The sequence below is a fragment of the Aegilops tauschii genome, chromosome 2 (genome assembly GCF_002575655.3).
Source record: "Aegilops tauschii subsp. strangulata cultivar AL8/78 chromosome 2, Aet v6.0, whole genome shotgun sequence".
NCBI classification, from domain to species: Eukaryota; Viridiplantae; Streptophyta; class Magnoliopsida; order Poales; family Poaceae; genus Aegilops; species Aegilops tauschii.
This window is the reverse complement of record NC_053036.3, coordinates 206,601,737-206,613,451: the sequence shown is the minus strand read 5'-3', so window position 1 is coordinate 206,613,451 and position 11,715 is coordinate 206,601,737.

The following is an 11,715-nucleotide window of genomic DNA, read 5'->3' as shown; positions in this document are numbered from 1 at the left end:
TTATATCTATGTTCTAGATCCGATCTTGCAAGTTATAGTCACCTACTACGTGTTATGATCCGGCAAACCCGGAGTGACAGAAGTCGGGACACTTCCCGGTGATGACCGTAGTTTGAGGAGTTCATGTATTCACTGTGTGTTAATGCTTTGTTCCGGTTTTCTATTAAAAGGAGGCCTTAATATCCCTTAGTTTCCAATAGGACCCCGCTGCCATGGGAGGGTAGGACAAAACATATCATGCAAGTTCTTTCGAGAAGCAAATATGACTATTTACGGAATACATGCCTACATTATATTTATGAACCGGAGCTAGTGTCATATCGCCCTAGGTTATGATTGTTATATGATGAATATTGATACGTCTCCAACGTATCTATAATTTATGAAGTATTCGTGCCATGTTTACAACAATTTTATATGGTTTTGGTATGGTTTGCATGGAACTAACCCGGACTGACATTGTTTTCAGCAGAAGTACCGTGGTGTTGTTTTTTGTGCAGAAATGAAAGTTCTCCAAATGAGCTGACACTTTTTGATGTATTTTTTTTGGAAAAAGAGACCCCCGAAGCTTCGTGGAAGGACCAGAAGGTGAAGGAGTAGGGCATAAGACACCGGGGCACGCCAGGGGGCCCAGGCGCGCTCCGGTGGGTTGTGCTCACCTCGAGGCCCATCTTCGCGTGATTCCAACGCTGAAAAATCCTATAAATAGAGAAACCATCAGAAATAACCCTAGATCAGAAGTTCCGCTGCCGCAGGCCTCTGTAGCCATGAAAAACCAATCTAGACCCTGTTCCGGCACCTTGCCGGAGGCGGAAATCATCACCGGTGGCCATCTTCATCATCCCGGCGGCCACCATGATGAGGTGGGAGTAGTCCACCCTCGAGGCTGAGGGTTTGTACCAGCAGCTATGTGTTTAATCTCCCTCTCTCGTGTTCTTGAGATGTCACGATCTTGATGTATCACATGCTTTGTTAATATAGTTGGATCATATGGTGTTTTCCCCTCTCCATCTTGTTGTGAATTGGGTTTCCCCTTTGAGATTTCGTTCCTATCAGATTGAATGCTTTTATGGATTTGAGAACACTTGATGTATGTCTTGCATATGAATACCCGTGGTGACAATGGGGTATTTGTTGGGGATCATAGCAGAAATTTAAAATTTTCTACACATCACCAAGATCAATCTATGGAGTTTACTAGCAACGAGAGGGAAGGAGTGCATCTACATACCCTTGTAGATCGCGAGCGGAAGCGTTCAAGAGAACGGGGTGCATCGAGTAGTACTCGTCGTGATCCAAATCACCGATGACCGAGCGCCGAACGGACGACACCTCCGCGTTCAACACACGTACGGTTGGGAAGACGTCTCCTCCTTCTTGATCCAACAAGGGGGAGGGAGAGGTTGATGGAGATCCAGCAGCACGACGGCGTGGTGGTGGAAGCAGCGGGGATCTCGGCAGGGCTTCGCCAAGCTCAGCGAGAAGGAGAGGTGTCACGGGAGGGAGAGGGAGGCGCCAGGTGCTTGGGTGCGGCTGCCCTCCCTCCCCCCTCTTTATATAGGGGTCCGGGGGGGCGCCGGCCCCCAGAGATCCCATCTCAAGGGGGGCGGCGGCCAAGGGGGGACTTGCCCCCCAAGTCAAGTGGGGCGCCCCCACCCCTACGGTTTCCAACCCTAGGCGCAGGGGGAGGCCCAAGGGGGGCGCACCAGACCACCAGGGGCTGGTTCCCCTCCCACTTCAGCCCATGAGGCCCTCCGGGATAGGTGGCCCCACCCGGTGGACCCCCGGGACCCTTCCGGTGGTCCCGGTACAATACCGGTGACCCCCGAAACTTTCCCGGTGGCCGAAACTGGACTTCCTATATATAATTCTTCACCTCCGGACCATTCTGGAACTCCTCGTGACGTCCGGGATCTCATCCGGGACTTCGAACGACTTTCAGATTTTCGCATACTAATATCTCTACAACCCTAGCGTCACCGAACCTTAAGTGTGTGGACCCTACGGGTTCGGGAGACATGCAGACATGACCGAGACGACTCTCCGGTCAATAACCAACAGCGGGATCTGGATACCCATGTTGGCTCCCACATGTTCCACGATGCTCTCATCAGATGAACCACGATGTCGAGGATTCAATCAATCCCGTATACAATTCCCTTTGTCAATCGGTACGTTACTTGCCCGAGATTCGATCGTCGGTATCCCAATACCTTGTTCAATCTCGTTACCGGCAAGTCACTTTACTTGTACCGTAATGCATGATCCCGTGACCAAACACTTGGTCACATTGAGCTCATTATGATGATGCATTACCGAGTGGGCCCAGAGATACCTCTCCGTCATACGGAGTGACAAATCCCAGTCTCGATTCATGCCAACCCAACAGACACTTTCGGAGATACCCGTAGTGCACCTTTATAGCCACCCAGTTACGTTGTGACGTTTGGCACACCCAAAGCACTCCTATGGTATCCGGGAGTTGCACAATCTCATGGTCTAAGGAAATGATACTTGACATTTGGAAAAGCTCTAGCAAATGAACTACACGATCTTGTGCTATGCTTAGGATTGGGTCTTGTCCATCACATCATTCTCCTAATGATGTGATCCCGTTATCAATGACATCCAATGTCCATAGTCAGGAAACCATGAGTATCTGTTGATCAACGAGCTAGTCAACTAGAGGCTCACTAGGGACATGTTGTGGTCTATGTATTCACACATGTATTACGATTTCCGGATAACACAATTATAGCATGAACAATAGACAATTATCATGAACAAGGAAATATAATAATAACCATTTTATTATTGCCTCTAGGGCATATTTCCAACAGTCTCCCACTTGCACTAGAGTCAATAATCTAGTTACATTGTGATGAATCGAACACCCATAGAGTTCTGGTGTTGATCATGTTTTGCTCTAGGGAGAGGTTTAGTCAACGGATCTGCTACATTCAGGTCCATATGTACTTTACAAATATCTATGTCTCCATTTTGAACATTTTCACGAATGGAGTTGAAGCGACGCTTGATATGCCTGGTCTTCCTGTGAAACCTGGGCTCCTTGGCAAGGGAAATAGCTCCAGTGTTGTCACAGAAGAGAGTCATCGGGCCCGACGCATTGGGAATAACTCCTAGGTCGGTAATGAACTCCTTCACCCAGATTGCTTCTTGTGCTGCCTCTGAGGCCGCCATGTATTCCGCTTCACATGTAGATCCCGCCACAACGCTTTGCTTGCAACTGCACCAGCTTACTGCCCCACCATTCAAAATATACACGTATCCGGTTTGTGACTTAGAGTCATCCAGATCTGTGTCGAAGCTAGCATCGACGTAACCCTTTACGACGAGCTCTTCGTCACCTCCATAAACGAGAAACATATCCTTAGTCCTCTTCAGGTACTTCAGGATATTCTTGACCGCTGTCCAGTGTTCCATGCCGGGATTACTTTGGTACCTTCCTACCAAACTTACGGCAAGGTTTACATCAGGTCTGGTACACAGCATGGCATACATAATAGACCCTATGGCCGAGGCATAGGGGATGACACTCATATTTTCTCTATCTTCTGCCGTGGTCGGGCATTGAGGCGTGCTCAATCGCACACCTTGCAATACAGGCAAGAACCCCTTCTTGGACTGATCCATATTGAACTTCTTCAATATCTTGTCAAGGTACGTACTTTGTGAAAGACCAATGAGGCGTCTTGATCTATCTCTATAGATCTTGATGCCTAATATATAAGCAGCTTCTCCAAGGTCCTTCATTGAAAAACACTTGTTCAAGTAGGCCTTTATGCTTCCCAAGAATTCTATATCATTTCCCATCAACAGTATGTCATCCACATATAATATGAGAAATGCTACAGAGCTCCCACTCACTTTCTTGTAAACACAGGCTTCTCCATAAGTTTGTGTAAACCCAAACGCTTTGATTATCTCATCAAATCGAATGTTCCAACTCCGAGATGCTTGCACCAGCCCATAGATGGAGCACTGGAGCTTGCATACCTTGTTAGCATTCTTAGGATCGACAAAACCTTCCGGCTGCATCATATACAATTCTTCCTTAAGAAAGCCGTTAAGGAATGCCGTTTTGACGTCCATTTGCCATATCTCATAATCATAGAATGCGGCAATTGCTAACATGATTCGGACGGACTTCAGCTTCGCTACGGGTGAGAAAGTCTCATCGTAGTCAACCCCTTGAACTTGTCGATAACCCTTAGCGACAAGTCGAGCCTTATAGATGGTCACATTACCATCCGCGTCTGTCTTCTTCTTAAAGATCCATTTGTTTTCTATCACTCGCCGATCATCGGGCAAGTCTGTCAAAGTCCACACTTTATTTTCATACATGGATCCTATCTCGGATTGCATGGCTTCAAGCCATTTGTTGGAATCTGGGCCCACCATTGCTTCTTCATAGTTCGAAGGTTCACCGTTGTCTAACAACATGATTTCTAGGACAGGGTTGCCATACCACTCTGGTGTGGAACGTGTCCTCGTGGACCTACGAAGTTCAGTAGTAACTTGATCCGAAGTACCTTGATCATCATCATTGGCTTCCTCTCTAGTCAGTGCAGGCACCACAGGAACATCTTCCTGAGCTGCGCTACTTTCCGGTTCAAGAGGTAGTACTTCATCAAGTTCCACTTTCCTCCCACTTACTTCTTTCGAAAGAAACTCTTTCTCCAGAAAGGACCCGTTCTTGGCAACAAAAATCTTGCCTTCGGATCTGAGGTAGAAGGTATACCCAATGGTTTCCTTAGGGTATCCTATGAAGACGCATTTTTCCGACTTGGGTTCGAGCTTTTCAGGTTGAAGTTTCTTGACATAAGCATCGGATCCCCAAACTTTTAGAAACGACAGCTTAGGTTTCTTCCCAAACCATAATTCATACGGTGTCATCTCAACGGATTTCGACGGAGCCCTATTTAAAGTGAATGCGGCAGTCTCTAAAGCATAGCCCCAAAATGAGAGCGGTAGATCGGTAAGAGACATCATAGATCGCACCATATCCAATAGAGTGCGATTACGACATTCGGACACACCATTTCGCTGAGGTGTTCCAGGCGGCGTGAGTTGTGAAACTATTCCACATTTCCTTAAGTGTGTGCCAAATTCGTGACTCAAATATTCCCCTCCACGATCTGATCGTAAGAACTTTATTTTCCTGTCACGTTGATTCTCAACCTCACTCTGAAATTCCTTGAACTTTTCAAAGGTCCCAGACTTGTGTTTCATTAAGTAGACATACCCATATCTACTCAAGTCATCAGTGAGGGTGAGAACATAACGATAGCCACCGCGAGCCTCAACACTCATTGGACCGCACACATCAGTATGTATGATTTCCAATAAGTTGGTTGCTCGCTCCATTGTTCCGGAGAACGGAGTCTTGGTCATCTTACCCATGAGGCATGGTTCGCACGTGTCAAATGATTCGTAATCAAGAGACTCCAAAAGTCCATCTGCATGGAGCTTCTTCATGCATTTGACACCAATGTGACCAAGACGGCAATGCCACAAGTATGTGGGACTATCATTATCAACCTTACATCTTTTGGTATTCACACTATGAATATGTGTAACACTACGTTCGAGATTCATTAAGAATAAACCATTAACCAACGGGGCATGACCATAAAACATATCTCTCATATAAATAGAACAACCATTATTCTCGGATTTAAATGAGTAGCCATCTCGAATTAAACGAGATCCTGATACAATGTTCATGCTCAAAGCTGGCACTAAATAACAATTATTGAGGTTTAAAACTAATCCCGTAGGTAAATGTAGAGGTAGCGTGCCGACGGCGATCACATCGACCTTGGAACCATTCCCGACGTGCATCGTCACCTCGTCCTTTGCCAGTCTCCGTTTATTCCGCAGCTCCTGCTTTGAGTTACAAATATGAGCAACCACACCGGTATCAAATACCCAGGAGCTACTACGAGTGCTGGTAAGGTACACATCAATAACATGTATATCACATATACCTTTGGTGTTGCCGGCCTTCTTGTCGCTAAGTACTTGGGGCAGTTCCGCTTCCAGTGACCACTTCCCTTGCAATAAAAGCACTCAGTCTCAGGCTTGGGTCCATTCTTTGGCTTCTTCCCGGCAACTGGCTTACCGGGCGCAGCAACTCCCTTGCCGTCCTTCTTGAAGTTCTTCTTACCCTTGCCTTTCTTGAACTTAGTGGTTTTATTCACCATCAACACTTGATGTTCCTTTTTGATCTCCACCTCCGCTAATTTCAGCATTGAATATACCTCAGGAATGGTCTTTTCCATCCCCTGCATATTGAAGTTCATCACAAAGCTCTTATAGCTCGGTGGAAGCGACTGAAGGATTCTGTCAATGACCGCGTCATCCGGGAGATTAACTCCCAGCTGAGTCAAGCGGTTGTGTAACCCAGACATTTTGAGTATGTGCTCACTGACAGAACTATTTTCCTCCATCTTACAACTGAAGAACTTGTCGGAGACTTCATATCTCTCGACCCGGGCATGAGCTTGGAAAACCATTTTCAGCTCTTCGAACATCTCATATGCTCCGTGTTGCTCAAAACGCTTTTGGAGCCCCAGTTCTAAGCTGTAAAGCATGCCGCACTGAACGAGGGAGTAATCATCAGCACGCTGCTGCCAAGCGTTCATAACGTCTTGGTTCTCTGGGATGGGTGCGTCACCTAGCGGTGCTTCTAGGACATAATCTTTCTTGGTAGCTATGAGGATGATCCTCAGGTTCCGGACCCAGTCCGTATAGTTGCTGCCATCATCTTTCAGCTTGGTTTTCTCTAGGAACGCGTTGAAGTTGAGGGCAACATTAGCGTGGGCCATTTGATCTACAAGACATATTGTAAAGATTTTAGACTAAGTTCATGATAATTAAGTTCATCTAATCAAATTATTCAATGAACTCTTACTCAGATAGACATCCCTCTAGTCATCTAAGTGAAACATGATCCGAGTCAACTAGGCCGTGTCCGATCATCACGTGAGACGGACTAGTCAACATCGGTGAACATCTTCATGTTGATCGTATCTTCTATACGACTCATGCTCGACCTTTCGGTCTTCCGTGTTCCGAGGCCATGTCTGTACATGCTAGGCTCGTCAAGTCAACCTAAGTGTATTGCGTGTGTAAATCTGGCTTACACCCGTTGTATTCGAACGTTAGAATCTATCACACCCGATCATCACGTGGTGCTTTGAAACAACGAACCTTCGCAACGATGCACAGTTAGGGGGAACACTTTCTTGAAATTATTGCGAGGGATCATCTTATTTAAGCTACCGTCGTTCTAAGCAAATAAGATGTAAAACATGATAAACATCACATGCAATCAAATAGTGACATGATATGGCCAATATCATTTTTCTCCTTTTGATCTCCATCTTCGGGGCGCCATGATCATCTTCGTCACCGGCATGACACCATGATCTCCATCATCATGATCTCCATCATCGTGTCTTCATGAAGTTGTCACGCCAACGATTACTTCTACTTCTATGGCTAACGTGTTTAGCAATAAAGTAAAGTAATTTACATGGCGTTATTCAATGACAGCAGGTCATACAAAAAATAAATAAAGACAACTCCTATGGCTCCTGCCGGTTGTCATACTCATCGACATGCAAGTCGTGATTCCTATTACAAGAACATGATCAATCTCATACATCACATATATTTCATTCATCACATCCTTTTGGCCATATCACATCACAAGGCATATGCTGCAAAAACAAGTTAGACGTCCTCTAATTGTTGTTGCATGTTTTTACGTGGCTTCTATAGGTTTCTAGCAAGAACGTTTCTTACCTACATAAAACCACAACGTGATATGCCAACTTCTATTTACCCTTCATAAGGACCCTTTTCATCGAATCCGATTCGACTAAAGTGGGAGAGACAGACACCCGCTAGCCACCTTATGCAACTAGTGCATGTCAGTCGGTGGAACCTGTCTCACGTAAGCGTACATGTAAGGTCGGTCCGGGCCGCTTCATCCCACGATGCCGCCGAAACAAGATAAGACTAGTAGTGTCAAGAAAATTGACAACATCTACGCCCACAACAAGTTTGTGTTCTACTCGTGCATACAAACTACGCATAGACCTAGCTCATGATGCCGCTGTTGGGGATCGTAGCAGAAATTTAAAATTTTCTACGCATCACCAAGATCAATCTATGGAGTTTACTAGCAACAAGAGGGAAGGAGTGCATCTACATACCCTTGTAGATCGCGAGCGGAAGCGTTCAAGAGAACGGGGTTGATGGAGTCGTACTCGTCATGATCCAAATCACCGATGACCGAGCGCCGAACGGACGGCACCTCCGCGTTCAACACACGTACGGTTGGAAAGACGTATCCTCCTTCTTGATCTAGCAAGGGGGAGGGAGAGGTTGATGGAGATCCAGCAGCACGGCGGCGTGGTGGTGGAAGCAGCGGGGATCTCGGCAGGGCTTCGCCAAGCTCAGCGAGAAGGAGAGGTGTCACGGGAGGGAGAGGGAGGCGCCAGGGGCTTGGGTGCGGCTGCCCTCCCTCCCCCCTCTTTATATAGGGGTCCATGGGGGCGCCGGCCCCCAGAGATCCCATCTCAAGGGGGGGGGGGGGCGGCCAAGGGGGGGGGACTTGCCCCCCAAGTCAAGTGGGGCGCCCCCCACCCCTAGGGTTTCCAACCCTAGGCGCAGGGGGAGGCCCAAGGGGGGCGCACCAGACCACCAGGGGCTGGTTCCCCTCCCACTTCAGCCCATGGGGCCCTCCGGGATAGGTGGCCCCACCCGGTGGACCCCCGGGACCCTTCCGGTGGTCCCGGTACAATACCGGTGACCCCCGAAACTTTCCCGGTGGCCGAAACTGGACTTCCTATATATAATTCTTCACCTCCGGACCATTCCGTAACTTCTCGTGACGTCCGGGATCTCATCCGGGACTCCGAACGACTTTCGTATTTCCGCATACTAATATCTCTACAACCCTAGCGTCACCGAACCTTAAGTGTGTAGACCCTACGGGTTCGGGAGACATGCAGACATGACCGAGACGACTCTCCGGTCAATAACCAACAGCGGGATCTGGATACCCATGTTGGCTCCCACATGTTCCACGATGATCTCATCGGATGAACCACGATGTCGAGGATTCAATCAATCCCGTATACAATTCCATTGTCAATCGGTACGTTACTTGCCCGAGATTCGATCGTCGGTATCCCAATACCTTGGTCAATCTCGTTACCGGCAAGTCACTTTACTCGTACCGTAATGCATGATCCCGTGACCAAACACTTGGTCACATTGAGCTCATTATGATGATGCATTACCGAGTGGGCCCAGAGATACTTCTCCGTCATACGGAGTGACAAATCCCAGTCTTGATTCGTGCCAACCCAACAGACACTTTCGGAGATACCCGTAGTGCACCTTTATAGCCACCCAGTTACGTTGTGACGTTTGGCACACCCAAAGCACTCCTATGGTATCCGGGAGTTGCACAATCTCATGGTCTAAGGAAATGATACTTGACATTTGGAAAAGCTCTAGCAAACGAACTACACGATCTTGTGCTATGCTTAGGATTGGGTCTTGTCCATCACATCATTCTCCTAATGATGTGATCCCGTTATCAATGACATCCAATGTCCATAGTCAGGAAACCATGAGTATCTGTTGATCAACGAGCTAGTCAACTAGAGGCTCACTAGGGACATGTTGTGGTCTATGTATTCACACATGTATTACGATTTCCGGATAACACAATTATAGCATGAACAATAGACAATTATCATGAACAAGGAAATATAATAATAACCATTTTATTATTGCCTCTAGGGCATATTTCCAACAGTATTATGTTGATTCACTTGATATATGTTTTGGCACTCAACTCGCGGATTCCCGAGGTGACATTGGGGTAATCTATGCATAGGGGTTGATGCACGTTTTCGTCCTTGTTTCTCCGGTAGAAATATTGGGGCACTCTTTGAGGTTCTTTGTGTTGGATCGAGTATTATGAATCTGAAATTGTTTGATGCGTATCGTATAATTAACTCATGGATACTTGTAGTTACATTGGAGTATCTAGGTGACATTAGAGTTGGTTGATGCGTATCATATGGTGTTATTTTAGTACAAGCTCTTGATAGATTGAACGGAAAGAATAACTTTGCGTTATTTTAGTACGAACTCTTGAATAGATCGACCGGAAAGAATAGCTACAAACAATTTCTTCTTATGTTCTCTGCTAGATAAGAACTTTGGAGTAGTTCTCCATCGCATGTTGAGAGATGGTTATGTGATCCAATTAGATTAACATTGTTGAGAGACTGCACTAGTGAAAGTACAGACCCTAGGCCTTGTTTTCAAGCATTGCAGTACCGTTTGTGCTCACTTTTGTTACTTGCTACCTCGCTGTTTTTTATTGTTCCTATCACAAAAATCAATATCTACTATCATTACTACGCTTTTATTACTATCTCTTCGTCGAACTAGTGCACCTATACAAATTACCATTGTATTTAGTGTTTTGGGGACACAAGAGACTTTTTGTTATTTGGTTGCAGGGTTGTTTGAGAGAGACAATCTTCATCCTACGCCTCCCACAGATTGATAAACCTTAGGTCATCCACTTGAGGGAAAATTTCTACTGTCCTACAAAACTCTACGCTTGGAGGCCCAACACGAGTCTACAAGAATAAGTTGTGTAGTAGACATCAAATATCATCCAACGAATTCACCAATCCAATGCCTACGAATTTCTCTCATATTGTTCTTGCTAAGTTACTACTACTTTTGTTACTATTGCACTTGCTACAAAATCATTGCTACCACTGTACCGTTACTATTGCTGTTGCTACCACTATCAAAACTATCATACTACTTTGCTACTGATCACTTTGCTGCAGATAATTAATCGCCAGGTGTGGTTGAATTGACAACTCAGCCGCTAATACTTGCAAATATTCTTTGGCTCCCCTTGTGTCGAATGAATAAATTGTTGGGAAACGTTGCATGGAAAACAAAAAAATTTCTACACACACACAATGATCTATCCATGGAGATGCATAGAAACGAGGGGGAGAGTGTGTCTACGTACCCTCGTAGACCGTAATCGGAAGCGTTTCTCAATGTGGTTGATGTAGTTGAAGTTCTTCGCGCTTTAACCGATCAAGTACCGAACGCATGACACCTCCGCGTTCTGCACACGTTCAACTCGGTAACGTCCCTCGCCTTCTTAATCCAGCAAGACGTTGAGGTAGTAGATGAGTTCCGTCAGCACGACGGCATGGTGATGGTGTTGGTGAAGTGATCTGTGCAGTGCTTCGCCTAAGCACTACGAAGATATGACCGGGGGGTGTAAACTGTGGAGGGGCGCGCTGCACACGGTTAACAATTGATGTTGTGTGTTCTAGGCGCCCCCTCCCCACATATATATATATAGGTGGGAGGGGAGGAGAGGCAGCCAGGGGGTGCCCCAAGTAGGATCGGAATCCTACTTGGGGTTTCCCCAAGTGGCGCCCCCTTTCCTTTTTCCACCGGAGAAGAAAGGGAAGGGGAAGAGAGAAAGGAAGGGGGGGGCGAACCCCCCTTTTTCCTTCTCCAATTCGGCCACATGCCATAGGGGGGCGCACCACCCCTTGTGGGCTGGTGTGCTCCCCTCTCATGGCTCGTATGGCCCGTATATTCCCCCCGGGGGTTCCG